Here is a 15,460-nt window from a genome sequence, read left to right as displayed (position 1 = left end):
CATCGAAATGCATCAGCATGAATATTAGAGATGCCGATAAAAAAAAAAATTATATATATATTTATTTATATTACACATACACACAGAGCCAAGCTGAATGTGAATAGCCAGCAGAGGGCGCTGAGTAGCATCATTTGATTATGTTAGGCTCAGTAGTTTAACTGCTTCAGTGACAAAACGCAGTTTAAAATGATTAGGATGAGGGTTTTTTTTCGACCACCCAGACCCTAGTGTCCACTTATAAAACAGTTTATTTTGAAAATATTCTCTGTTGGTCAACCAAAATGAACCTGTGCAGCAATAAGACATGACTGCTAACCACAAACATAATATACTAAATTATTGCATGGCATAATTGCAGGAATATGAATCTTGCTTAGTGTCCCTTACACACCAAAAAAAAAAGCAGCCATTTTGTGGGCTGAACCAATGTTCAACCTATCAACTCACAAGGAACTAGTCATGTGTGATGTCACCAGTTCCAAATAAATTGATAGGCTGCCTTCATATGTATATTTACTTCAACCCACAAAATAGATCATAGTAGACACTGTTTTCAAGCAGCGACTAAACCTTTACGTAGACACAACAGTTTCTGCTTCAAAGATGAATTGCACAGTAGAAGAACTAAAATTGAAAACGATTATTAAGTATTTAGAAACCAATTATTAAAAGGGTCTACATTTTACATGTCATTGTATATTTAAAGTAAAATGTGAACCAATATTATATAAAGTCATACTTGGCAACTCTCCCGGCATGTCCGGGAGACTCCCGCATTTCGCGGGAGTCTCCCGGACTCCCGAGAGTGTGTGGCAGAATTTGCTGTAAAATGACGCGTTTTGCGTCATTACGGCATGGGGGTGGAGCCAAGATGACGCGATTTCCGGCGCCCCGCCCCCTGCACGCCCACCTCCCCCCGGCAGCTCCCTGAAGCTCAAACGAAAATGTTGGCAAGTATGTATAAAGTGTGATCAATGGAAGAGGCTTTGGTAGGATCTAGAATCCGGATTAAGCTGTCCATACACCACACAATATGGACGTCTAATTTGGTTGTTTTATACCAAATTGCTGTGTGAGCAAAAACAACCAGTTTATGTAAACATCTAAAACAGATCACTTTTTTTTTTCAGCCATAAAAATGAAGACCAGCCTATAACCACGATCTGCTAGTAAGGGAGGTCATCAGCCAACCCTACTAACTGGATCCAACCTGACCCAAATGCGTAGCACTCCTCTCGACTGACCTAAATACAATATGTTTTCATTGACTTCTGAAAGTCTATTCTCTTTTCTCAACCTATCAAACTAATAATAAATATATAAAAAAAAACAAAAACATTAAGATTACAGATGCAGTAGATCTATGGATTTGGCTGAATCATTAACTGAATACCGAGACTGGTGCATAATTAATAAAATCACATCTTATTGTAACAGAATATATTAAAATTGCAACATTTTTGGTGTACAGCCTCTGCCTACACTAAATACTTGGGATGGTTTCTCTCAGAACTATGGCAGCACCTCAAAGACTTTAAATAGCCTTTGAGTAAACAGAGCTGTTCTGACAAATGAAAAGACTGAAGAGCAATTTTAAATGGAAGCACGTGTGTTATGTGGTGCTGAGGCCTAACGTAAGACGAGAAATAAATTTGTCAGCTCAGCTATATACGCCGCGTGTACAGATGAAGCTCATTCCTGTGGGACAAATGGCGTAACCGGTTAACTTCAACACAAAATATAATGTCCATGAGCAGCACAGATCTCAATCCCATCCAGAATGATTTCATAAATTTATAGTACTTGCGATAACATTTTTTTTCCTCCTTGATTAGATAAATTTGAGGTTAATCCTAACATTTGCAGTTTGTAGTTTTCTCCTAAGTTTCAAAGGAGAACCCCCCCATACCTCCTCCACAAACAATACCCAAAAGTCAGCAATGTGCAATCTTCCTTAAATTAATCTAAATGAAATATATTATTCAGAAAGACTAATTGCATGACAGCAACAATATATGCAAACAGAGAATCACTACCCACACAGGGTGCAGATATACGCACACCCAAATGGAGCCAATCAAGGGCGCTGGAACGCTCAAATGTGTCGTGGTTTTAAACCAGGCAGGACAACTTAAGGATCATTACATATTTGGTGAAGCTGTTCAGATATTTCTATGTCTCAGAATCACATTGCCCAGAAAAAAAAGTAGTAAGTATCAACATTCAGTGTCTGACGCAAAGGTACAAAGGTACAGGTTACTCATCATAAATGTATTATCGTTCTCTGCAGATGAGCATGCCTTATTACAAGGAATTATTACAAAGCTGACCCCCACCCATATTCCACTGCAGCTCTGTTAAAAAGTAAATCACCTCACCATCTCCATAACAGATTGCTAAAACTACTCCCACATCTTTAGGAAAATGTTTCAGATATTTGATTTACAGTTGATAGTGAAGTGCACTGCAGTCTTCCCATCAGTAAACCAATGAAGGACACAGTCACCAGCCACTTTTTGTACCTTTTGCAGACAATCACTTGCACTCAGCTACATAATCTGTCAGGTATATCATCATCAGCTATTTATATAGCGCCACCAAATCCGCAACGCTGTACAGAGAACACACTCACATCAGTCCCTGCCACAATAGAGCTTACAGTCTAAATTCCTTAACACACACACACAATTTGTTAGCAGCCAATTAACCTACCAGTATGTTTTGGAGTGTGGGAGGAAACCGGAGCACCAGGAGAAAACCCACGCAAACACGGGGAGAACATACAAACTCCACACAGATATGGCCATGGTCGGGAATTGCACTCATGACCCCAGTGCTGTATATGAAATTGGTTTATTTTTGCGATTATAACTAGTAGATTTTTAAAGCAAAATAGCTCATATTTGTATTTTAAACTTCATAGACCTTTGAAGATTAACCATGCAGGATAAGAATGGAGATACCAAAAATGGGCTATTTAGGTAAACATTTAGTAGGCTATATCGAACGTTCTGCTTCACGAGCGATGAGTCATACGTGGCCAGCTTACAGAACACATGGTAACCCAATTGGTTGAGCTTAGAAGTTTTAAATCTCTGACAAAGCACATTTAGAAAATAAATATGTTAAACACAAAGTAACTAATATCTAAGCATGATTGTATTCTGTAGATCACATAAATGTTTGCATATGTCTTACTATTTCCCTATGTCTTTCGTACAATGCTGCTATATAATAATACGTACCCGTCAACAGTTAATATTTTTGCACAAAGGGGTGTGGTCTCCGTAGTTCTGGATATAGATTGGGCGGTTCGGATTAGGGTCTATTTTATCACCAACTTCCAAATCGGGCATGTATATTAAAGATAGTGCTTTGTCAAGATCATAGGAGTGTGCAACATAATATATAGCACTCAGGGAACAGTTTGTGGAATAGACGGACTTGAGAGGATAGACACCATGAGACTTATTAAGTTTACCCCGAAAATTCAGACACTAAGGGCCTTACTTAAAATTGGATGCAAGTCCTTTTGTGGAACGCAAAAATATGTATTTCCATATGCACATATCACAATGGATAATTTGTCCGTATGCTAGACGTGCAGCCCCTCACACCTGAAGAAGCAGATCGGGGGCAGGCAAGCCCGTGTTGAGTACACTAGGGGTGTGCACATACAAATGTAGCATGTCCATGTGATGTATGACCTAATGAGAGTTGGATATGTCACTAGATACACTTCTTAGGAGGACATCTGTAGGCAGCAGAGGCCTGGTTTAAAGATACAGCCATGTACTTTCCATTAGGACAAATGCATGAAACAGGATTCCCTCGAAGATCTATGAAATGCTAAATGGATGCAATGATATTTTATAAGGTAAATGTGACTTTCGCATTTATTCATAACATTGTCGACACTATTCTCTCTTGTATATATTCTACCTTATTACAATATATTGCGTACAAATAGTAGTTACGCATAAGCATTTGTACATCTGTAGAAACACTGCTGAATTTGGAGTAGGACCTTGAGATGTGTGGCAGAAAATCTACACGCAAGACTGACATAACAAAACTTTATGCTTACAGTCAGGATGCACAATGTGCCAAACTCACCAGGCCCTAACACAGTGATGGCTAACCTGTGACACTCCAGGTGTTGTGAAGCTACAAGTCCCAGCATGCTTTGCCAGCTATCAGCTAGTTATCTACTGGCAAAGCATGCTGGGGATTGTAGTTTCACAACACCTGGAGTGACACAGGTTAGCCATCACTGCCCTAACACATACTTGGCAACACAATGTCCGGGAGGGAGTTCTCTCATGGGGATGTGGCCATGTGAATCGCCTGTTAGGCCCCGTCCCTGTCAAACGTTACCAATATCAACCTATCAGGAACGGGGCCAGGATGCCGCATTTAGCCCAGCCCCCACTTCACCAACGAAGAGGACAGGCTGTGGGAGGCTGCCCTGCTCTCCCGGGAGTCAGGGAGAACTCCCACAAATTCGGGAGTCTGCTAGACATTCCGGGAGAGTACTATGCCCTAACAGTTCAGTTTATGATCCAGGCTTGTATAGAAAAATTTTCTCATAACGTAAGCACAGCTTAATAAGGCCTTATTGCTGTAGATAGCAGATAAAAGGAAAATTAGATTATCCCCCCCCCAAAAAAAAAATGTAGTCTGACCCCAGAATTATCTTTGTTCAGTTAATATCAATTGCATTTGTCTGGCATTGAAGCTTTCAGATATGCTGTCTTAGAGGGGAAGGCGGACATCACAGATCTGTGTACAGAGATTGCAGCATTAAACCACACATCGTTATCCACTGTAATGTTACAAACATTACAGCAGCACTAAAACAGTGTCCGACTCCTCTGCGCATCAACAAACTGCGTGCAGCATGATTAGAGAAGATAATGTGTGAATTTTGCTTTGCTCAGAGCTGACCATTGCATAGACGGGAACACAAAATGGAGTTTGAACTGGGGTAGGGGGTGGGGGGCAGGCAGTGCAGCATTTCTGTACTTTTTTGTTTGTTTTTTTTAACACAGACCATCCTAACTCAACATTACTATTCCAGCATTATTTTATCGTGTTTAAAAGTGGAAGTGACATTCGCACCTCCCAACTGTCCCAATGTAGGGGACTGCTAATGGGAATTTTGAGGGAAGGGTGATGGACTGGGCTGCCTAGTGGCCCCCTATTCCCTTGGGGGACGTCGTTACGCCCCAACCTACTGCCAGGAACTTGCATTTTGGGAGCTATGGACATATTCCTTTGCCACCTACAATATACAAATCCCATACCACAGCTCCACCTTCTCCAAATATATATATATATTTTTTTTTAAACCGCGTGGCCACCATCTCCTTTTTTAAAGTAACAAGCTTTGTTTCCAGAAAAATCAACAATATAGGATGGGCTTAATCCCAATAAAATTAAAGGTGTAATTAGTACACAAGCCACCAATAGTAGAAAATCTAAAAATAAAATCAGCAATATACAAGCAATATGGAAGTCCGGGGCTCAAGACAATTTCCCTTTTTGACTGCCCTAAACACTGGCCAAGGATAGAGCGAATAGTCACTATTTGACATTAATATATGTAAAACTATGCATTATGTTGCCAAATAATCTGCCTGAAATATGTACAATGTTTATATTTAACTAAATATGTCCACTGTGCTTTCAAATGACTCCTGTGCAGCAAGTTGCTATGTTAGGAGGGAGGTCTTTTTCAAACACAGCAAACACACTGACTAAAATCTCTGCAGACTTCCCTTACAGAAATGCATTGTGTGGATTGGTTGGTTCACAGACGGGGCAGGGCCAGTGATGACACAAAACTATTCCAATGACTGCATTCTAAGCTCTCTAACATGTATCCGTTCTTATAAGAACACTTTCCTATATAGATGGGAGACGTTCACACCATCTGCAGTGGCGGGGAACTAATACATTACGTTTTAACAGAGATGCAGGAAAAAAAAGTCATGGTAACAACTGAATAATGTCTATTAACGTCATGGTTCATATCTGAAAATGTTAAATTTGGGGGGTTGGTATATGTAGATAGATAGCTGAGTGGAGTCATAATCACAGAGTGCAATGACAGCCAGAAATGGGTGTCATTTCATGAGGGAGTATAGGCTGCATTCCCATAAATACTTGTTCAGGATACAAAAGAGCTGCCTTCACTGTGTGTGACATTAAATGTAGAGCTCTTGTCAGAGTTTCCTAAACTGACACGACTTATGATATATGAAGATCACTATTTTCTATCTACTCTAATAAAGTGTTCTACATAGAAATAAGCTTTTAGTGGACTTTGATATTGAACTTAGATACAAAGGAGGCGAGTTAGAGTTTGACAATAATGCATTTGTGCTGTGTAAATCTGGACCGTACAAGCTATCCGCAGTGCAACGCATTTTACGCACCCACGTTTTGAGTTGCACATAGCTGACATTTGCGCCCTCTTGTGCTTAAAGAGGCTGATCCGGGAAGTTCACCTATAAGTGCAAACACAATTGAAACACGGCCCTTCGAGATGCATTTTATTGTGGGTTACACATATCTTTGAAATATTCTCCTTACAAACTGTAAATTTTGCATCTACACAAAACAGGAGCAGCTTAAAATGATAACTATCGCTGCATATTTTCTCCATATGCATCATACGTGCCAACTCTCCCGGAATATCTGGGAGACTCCCGAAATCTGGATCAGTCTCCCGAACCCCCAGGAGAGAGGGCAATTCTCCAGATTCCTGGCTGGCTCAGGAAAGTAAATGGAGGGGGCGGGGCTTATTAGTGTCACGGACGTGTCATCGTGACCCCGCCCCCTAGTTTTATTGGTTGGAAAAGGTGGTGACCGCTTCGGGGGTGGGGCTAACGGTGTGATTCTTCGAGCCCCGCCCCCACACACCTACCTGCCCCACGTACCTCCCGGGACACAAGCGGTCAATGTTTGCAACTATGATATGCATCCATACTTTAGATTGAAAGTTACAAATACCTTAAGATGTGTATAACCCAGAATACAGACAAGAAAACCTCATTGACACCTACTTCCACATATGCAACCGTGCAACTCTCCTGATCACCCTAAAGGGTGTCTTTTGCTAAATACCGTACTAGCCTTTTTAGTTTTAAACATATTATCTAAGAGTAGTAATGTCATATACTACTTATACAGCTCACCACCGCTATAAGACTTTCCCATCACTGGGTTTCAATGGAGATAACTAATATTTACTCATTACTGAAATCAATAATCAATTGTTTATGCTGGTGAGAAAGTACTTTGGTACTAATGCACATAAATCCATTTTCAATTTACAACCAGCAGCTTTTACGCTACTTGTCAGAAGAGGAGTTTGATCATCCTGACAATATACTATCCCCTGGCTGGCTCAGATAGGATTTGTGGTGGATACAGCCGGTCACACTCCTCTTATCAACCCTTTTATCACTGCCAAGTGTGAAATTTGTAGCTGTTCTGGTCTAGCTTGTCAGTCTCCACATGTTACATTAGACAACTCAATCAGTGTCTGTCTTAGATCTCTATTCCTTCCAGGGAACACCTCACAGCAAGTGTGGAAGAGGTCATCACAGAAGACGTTTAAATGACTACAGTCAGCAGACATGGGGTTCTGATGAATGTACAAGGTAAAGGGTCATGTAGACTGTGAAGATTTACAGCACGCTAGAATAGAGTAGATGGAGACCTTATTCAATAATGTGCATCTTACATATATTACATGTGATTTATCGTCACTAGATCCTCTTAGGCCTCAGGTTGTAAAATAGCCTTTAATTTGTACTCATTAGACGGCCGTGGAAGGGAAAAGTGCATTTAAATCCTTAATATACATCCACTTGCATAACTTCCTTCACTTATGGTAACTGTACAGACATGACATTCATATTGCATTTTTCAAATTGTTTTATCATGTCAATGGGTTTCCCTTGTTTTTACATTACGCAGAGTGTTCCGCAGAATGAGAATGAAGGCCGTCATTTCACTATGTACTGGTGACATCAAGCAGGCAAAAGTCTCCCATATATATTCCAATAAATATTGGTTCAGCACACAAAATGGCTTCCTCCTAGTAAGCAACCTTAAATATTGTAGATAAAATTGACAAAAAAACAAACAGTAAGCAAAATTCCTTTAGTAAATACAGTCGCATACAGATTCCGGTTTTACTACAAATGGAAGATGCCAGACCAGCCACCATGACTTAACCTTTACACTCAGTAAACAGACTTAATTTTAGGTTTACCGTATTACTTAATCACCTTGGGCCTGATTCATTAAGGATCTTAACTTGAATAACTTCTTATTTCAGTCTCCTGGACAAAACCATGTTATAGTGCAAGTTAAATACTGACTGTTTTTTCATGTAGCACACAAATATCAACTTTAAATTTCAGTGTACAAATAAGCTATCAAGTATTTGTGTGTTACATGAAAAAACAGTCAGTATTTAACTTATGTGCAAAACAGAATACTAATTTGCACCCCTTGCATTGTAACATGGTTTTGTCCAGGAGACTGAAATAAGAAGTTTCTCAAGTTACGATCCTTAATGAATCAGGCCCCTTGTTATCACTTTACAACACTTTGCTAGTGTTGACAGGTGAATTTTACTACATTAAGATTAAATCTGGTTTAAGATATAGTCAATGCCCCTAGTGCAAGGCTGGAAAAAGTTCCAGTAGGACAAGGTGCCTAAAAATTATTGCTGGTACTTAACTTCTGGGACGGGTTCTCTTGACAACCTATTGATGACAAAGGACGCACATCTTCCTTGGCTCCCGAATGCTACATTATTTTGACCAGAGTTGCCCTAGGATAGAATTTGAATTCAATGTGAAGTACACAGGGGGTGGTACAGACTACAGCTCTGCCTGTGTGAAGAAGGTAAACGCTACAGCAGTCATTGGCTCAGATTTGTTTGCAATAGCATGTGACATTTATCTTACAAAAAAAAGACAGCTGATGTATTATTAGATAAGTGTCTGTACCTTTGATTAAATGCATATGATGTTTTAACTTATCACTAAGATCAAGGGCGATATGCGGTCCTTTTGTAGGCTAGAAAGCCATCCAATGTGGCCCCAGAAGTGTATCAGGGTGCAGATGACTTAACTAGAGTATAAAAGGGAGCAGGCTGCTGACAGGCTACAGAGGCTGATCAGACGAACAGCGCATAAAAGGTGAATAAAACATCAAAGTTAATCTTAACATCGCAAACTTCACTTAATATGAACTTACGTTTTGACTCCAGCTCTTCTTTAAACCCAGTCTCACTTTGACATTTTATATTTCACTTCTGCTTCCTTCTAGATTTCAATTGTACCTTTGTATGTATTATATAATATCTATTTATCTATAGCTATAGGGATAAAGAGAGGGCAGGCGAACAGTCAGGCAATGTACAGTACCGGTGTGTCGAGGGCATCCGACGCAGATGCGGTCAATTCAAGCTCTAGGTTTCTGGTAAGTACGCTTGATGCGACCGTATCAATTGCGCCAGCTACAGGCCAGGTGTAAGTGCCGACTGGTGGTGATGACTGGCACAGCATAGTCTTTGTTTGGAAAAGTACACAAACACCTGCCACTAGCTAGCAGAGAACATGTGTATGCAACCAAGATAGACCAAAAAAACGGCTCATTGGTCCTTTCAACACTCTCTACCTTTTCACTTACCCGGGCAGTCGGTGTGCAGGCCACGCATCCTCCCAGAGACGCCTTTTCCCTTTCTTCTTCACCTCTCAGCCCCCCCATTTCTCTTCTTTCCTCTCCCCACTCCAACCTGTACATCCCCAAACTCTACCTCCTCACTACATTCCCCTTTAACCCAACATAGGAAAACCCAACAACGTATGGACTTCTGGGGCTCTTCTCCAGGGAGCTACACAATGACTTTTGCCATAGTACCAGTCACCAATCCGGGCGCACTTAACTTTTAAAAAAAATGTACTATCTGGACCGCCCTGGATTTACCACCCATGCTTTATTTTTATCCAATTTATTTTCATTTTCCTGATGCCAAGTAAGATTCTCAATGTACGTGTTATTTTCTTCCTATTTCTTTTCTGTAATCTCACCTTATGGGGCATATTCAATTAGCTTTCCGGTTCGCGGATCCTGCCCACTATTGCCGTTAATACGGTACCGCATTAACGCGGATTTTCGTACGCAACCCTATGGGCTGCGAACGAAAATCCACATTATTGCGGTAACGTGGATTAAGTTTCGCGGCTGTTCCGGCGCGATCCCGCGGACCGGAAAGCTAATATGCCCCATATATATGTTTAAAAAAAAAGTATTGCATTTACAGTACACTGACCTCTTACATTATGCATTTATTTATTTTTTTCCAAAGAAATTATACCGTTTAGAATATAAATGATTTTTGAATGCACTTTAAAGATGACCTTGTGCATACACTGCACTCTGGTCTATATAGCAAGTAATGTTTAAGCAGAGTATACATAAACCCAGATTCAAACTGAAATGCATCTTGAGAGTCGCTTGGATCTGAATACGGGTAGGGACGTGCTATTTTTTTTTTTTTTTTTTTTACCGCAAGTAGCATGCAAATAGCGTTTGGACTTGAATAAGTCCCAGCTAGTGAAATATGGGTACTTGCAGCACTCACAGAGTTTATCTGTGGTCATATGCCACAAAATCATTATTCACACTGCTTGCTATGAGCAGGAAAACACACTGTGTAGACGCAGAGTTTGACATACTCAAAGCGCAAATGTATCATTAACCTTTACGTTTCCCAAGCTAAAAACGGTTCTGAAACCCCAACATGTGGGACACTTACTCAAAGGGCTGGCGTGGCTTATTTTGTGTTCTCTATGAAAAAAACCTAAAATCATAGAATTTTAAATATTATATAGATAAAATCCATGCAAGAATATACTTTTTTTTTAGCTTTCAAAAACGTCAAAGTTCTAAATTGAAAAGAACCAAACAGTATAAAATTCTAAACTCTGCAGGTACTTTATTCTACCTCAATTAGATCATCAGTGTAGGATTGGTTTGGGGTCTAGCGTGTCAGTATGTAAATAAAATGCAGAACTACTAGATACCAGTTACTTGTGAATGTGACAGCCCCCACTATATCAATTTATACATATAACAGGTGATATGCACCAACTGATCGGGATCTGCAGATCATGATTATCACTGGCTGCAGAGGGATCCAAACAACTAGAGATGTCATAATATGGATCCTCTCCCCCTCTTTGTGATACAAGGTTGGCGAGAGGTATATACTTTGATTATAAGCAGCGATCTATACGTCATACATTCAAACCATTAACTGCAAAATGGCAGAAGTTTCCTTAAAATCTACCCGAAAATCCCAACAACAAGACGGCACACAAAGAACAGGACGAAAAAAAAAAAAATGAGGCGAGATAATGGAAATAACATACTTAATATTGTAATGACAGCATGATACCACAACTACCATTGCCTCAATATCACTTCAGCTCATGAGAAAAATAACTAACCACCAAGTGGAAGCGGCCGACTTCATCTAAATAGCTGTTTTTATATGGCCTGGTATGTAAAGGGTCACCCACTACGGCAATGGGTAATATTTTGTCCATAATCATGGTAACACCAGAAGGTTGTTGCATCAATTCATCCAATTATCTATTCTTTATTGTTTTATGTGCATCTCTGCTAGTATCTATAATATAAAAGCCTAGCGGCGTGTGTTAGTGTGTGTGTGTGTGTGTGTGTGGGTGGAAAAAACTATTTTCTCAGAAAGGGCTCATCCAATTGACCTGAAATTTGGTATACTGACATTATTTGACAAAAAAATTAGAATAGTGAAGTCAGTTAACTTCCATCATCCCCCCTTCCCCCCGTGGGAGGGGTAGTAAAGGCTAAATTTACGAGTTGAGGGGTCAAACTCATTTTCGTGAGGTAATTTTACCTCATGAACACACATTAAAAAGGACGCTTGCGTCGGGAAGTAACGCTCTTCCGAGGAGACCTGGGCTAGGCCCAAATGCATGACAAGAACCTTTTTAAGACCTTAAGTAGCTTGATTTGACTAGAATGCATGAGTATCATGCACGGGTTAACTTGTAATACCATATTTATTTACTGGTAGAAAAAATATTTTATTTTATACAGACAAGACATGTTAGAGGTTGGGACCATAGAGCTCTATGATGCAGCACAATGGACACCAGTGGTTAGCATTGCTGCCACGCAGTATTGGAGTCATGAGGTCAACTCCAATCAGTGTCCTATTTGTGTGGCATGCGTCTCCTCTTTGTGCTCCAGTTTCCTTCCACACTCCAAAGGCATACTGCAAGGTTAATTGGCTTCTGACAGAATTAGTGTGTGTATATAGAATGTAAGCTCTACTGGCGCAGGGATTGATGTGAATTTTCTCTGTAAAGCACTGCGGAATATGTAGGTGCTATATAAGTAATGGTAATAATAATACATGGCTATCAAAAGTAGTCTGGCAATTGTTATTCAACATTAGCCTTCAATTATTGTTCCCTTACATGAGAAAAGATCACCTAGTAACAAATCTATTAAAAAAAGTCTCAAGTCTCTAAACCTATCCACACATGAATAATTTGGTCCTAGGCAAACGGATTGGTAAATACGTCAACCCACACAGCCTCATCACACCCAAAATGTAGAAAGTTCATCCACATACGTCTTCATCATCTATTTATTTATATAGCACCACTAATTCCACAGCGCTGTACAGAGAACTCATTCACATCAGTCCCTGCTCCCATTGGAGCTTACAATCTAAGAACCCTAATATGCACACACACAGACCGAGAGACTAAGGGCAATTTAATAGCAGCCAATTAACCTACCAGTATGTTTTTGGAATGTGGGAGGAAACCAAAGCACCTGGAGGAAACCCATGCAAACATGGGGAGAACATACAAACAGATAAGGCCATGGTCGGGAATCGAACTCATAACCCCAGTGCTGTGAGGCACAAGTGCTAACCACTAAGCCACCGTGCTGCCCACATCTACATCTAACTATATTGGTTAAATATTTTCATAATGGTTAACATTATGTTTGAGAACATTTCTCTGATATGTATATTTATATAAAACCATAATGTTTGCCAAAACTGAAAATACTGTGGAACAAGATAAAATAGAAAGACTAAACCTCAAGAACTATTTTTAAACTTGTTTAAAATGTTTCTGTTATTTGATAAACAGAACTAGACCTTAGTCTTGGAGTTATCATTTCCTTAGAGAATAAGTGAAATATACAACAAGTAATCAGTTGCATTAAAAGCAGAATTACTACACATAGCGAAGGCAGCCATTTTGCAAAATGAAAGGATATTCAGCACAACAATTTAGTAAAAAACAAAAAGACATGGGGGAAAATGTATCAATCAGCGTTATCCAAAACTGCTGATTTTCGGACATTTACCATCACTATAAAAAACGTTAACTATATTAAAAAGGATAACCTTTAATAAAATTGCCTTTTTAAATAACGCCAGCAAATGGCTGAAAATTAGCAGGTTTAGATAACCACCAATTGATACATCTACCCCATGAGAAGCACCATGCATCAATTTGACCTCTACTGTTTGTAAACAACCGGTAGGCTATGATTTATAAACGTTCACATTTGCAGAAACAGTTTTGGGCCTTCCAAACACAGCAGGACTAAGAGTTCGCGCCATTCCAGAACAGCGGATGTGCGGCCATATTAAAATTGTCAACTTTTCCCAGAGCCTTAACATCAGTGTTAACATTTTCTATATAGAAAACGTACACTGCTATTGTCGCTAGCCTTGCAAGCATTTACTCCGATTCCCTGCTAGCAACATAGAAATGTATCTGCAATCTCTACACGATCAACTTCAACCACCATCCAAAAGCTAATACAGAGGGTTTTCTACATATTTGTGGAATGATACAAAGTCTGTATGTAATAAGGCACAACTACGTAGCTTATAATAGCATATTAGATGAAAGTGTTCTCAGAGACAAAACAAGTCGATGTTGTGTTATAACGGAAATATAGCCAACACATCAGAAAATCAAATCAGCAGACCTAGATGGAACTTGAAAGTAAGCCAGATGTGGCTATGTATTGTAGGTTTTACGTCAGTCAGATTTACTAACCGATAGAATACGACCAGATGAAGGGACAAAATCCTGACATGTCATATGAGCATTCTACTTGCAGGCAAGTACAAAAATATTAAGGTATAGGAACATGCCAGCTACAGCGTAGGTAAACACTGAGCGAGTAAAGAAGAAAAGAAAAAAAAAAGGCTGAATACTAATTGTACAAAAAAAAAAAAAAAATGCAGACATACACACAAAGGCTTGGCAGGGATTCATATTTAACTGTTTTCTTACCAGCAGACGCCACTAACAAAGGAACTGGTTGTGTTACAATTATCTTTTTCACGTTTGCGGTATGCTGCAGACTATGCTGACATACCATAAATAAGTTATCCAATAATGAAGACCCCAAGAGACGCCTCCAAATAACAAGACTTCATCATGCAGAAGAGCTAGCAGCCATACTTGCTACTACTTTGTAATGAGTGTTCCTGAGGAGGCTTATTAACATGTTCCCTGCCAGCTTTACTCTCTATCCTACAAAGTAGTGGTTGACATGCGAGTTATAAATGGGATGACCCCCTGTGCACTTCCCATACTCCAAGCTTTAGACACAGTACCACTGCTCTTTTTTTGTATGTCCTAAGGCCTTTTAAGGCTGTGTCAATGTGAAGATTGAAGATCCAACTTACAGCTGTGAGCGGAGGGGATCAGGCATGGTCCCTGCATCCCATGTTAACCCCAGGTGTCCCAGGCTGTGGGCACCTCTCTTCTTCCTGTTCACCCTTCACCCTGGGTCGGCCCAGGCCAATTAGCAGGCGTGCTGGTGTTTGGCAAGTCTGTAAGGATCAGTAATAGTTTCCTGCAGTATGCCCCCCTCCCTCTGTGCACCAGCGTAATAACTGGGATCGGATTACATGGCTGCCTGACATCCCTCTCCAGCAGTCGGTTGGGAAGGGGAGGGAGAAGGAGAGACAGGCTGACACGGAAGTACTGCAACTTGCAGGCTTGTCTTCCTTTACAACTTTAGGGCTCTTGCCACAGACGTTTATATACCAGGCAGAAGTCACTTATCTGTCATGCTCTAGCTTCTTAGACTGAAAACTTCATTTTTACAGGATTAAATCAAGTTAGATCTCAGATATAACATTAGATTAACACAAAAGGGTGTCTTCTACACAGTTTGCAATTGCATGCCTGGTCCAACAATAGTTTAGGGCGTCAGATGGCATAGCTGGCACCACATTTTATCATTTTGAATACGTAGCTGCAGTTCTGCAAGGGTTAAATCATATTGGGACACAAATGTCACAGTGGGTATCAACAGAGGGTGGTCATTT

General features: G+C 40.1%; 1 protein-coding gene across 3 annotated transcripts in view; it reads right to left on the bottom strand.

Moving 5' to 3' along the window:
• CHD9 (chromodomain helicase DNA binding protein 9) overlaps nt 1–15,460 on the bottom strand; it is a 128,920-nt gene that overhangs the window by 72,569 nt on the left and 40,891 nt on the right. The window contains exon 1 of one of the 3 annotated variants that reach the window (XM_075188871.1): nt 14,813–15,022. The exons of the other annotated variants lie outside the window; for them this stretch is intronic. The gene's annotated coding sequence lies outside the window, so the exon portion shown is untranslated. Of the gene's footprint in view, nt 1–14,812; nt 15,023–15,460 lie in introns of those variants that run through there. 3 annotated transcript variants of the gene reach the window in all.

Source organism: Mixophyes fleayi, chromosome 10 (assembly GCF_038048845.1).
Source record: "Mixophyes fleayi isolate aMixFle1 chromosome 10, aMixFle1.hap1, whole genome shotgun sequence".
Taxonomy (NCBI): Eukaryota; Metazoa; Chordata; class Amphibia; order Anura; family Limnodynastidae; genus Mixophyes; species Mixophyes fleayi.
Note: the sequence above shows the minus strand (reverse complement) of the source record. Positions and strands in the feature narration are given on the sequence as shown.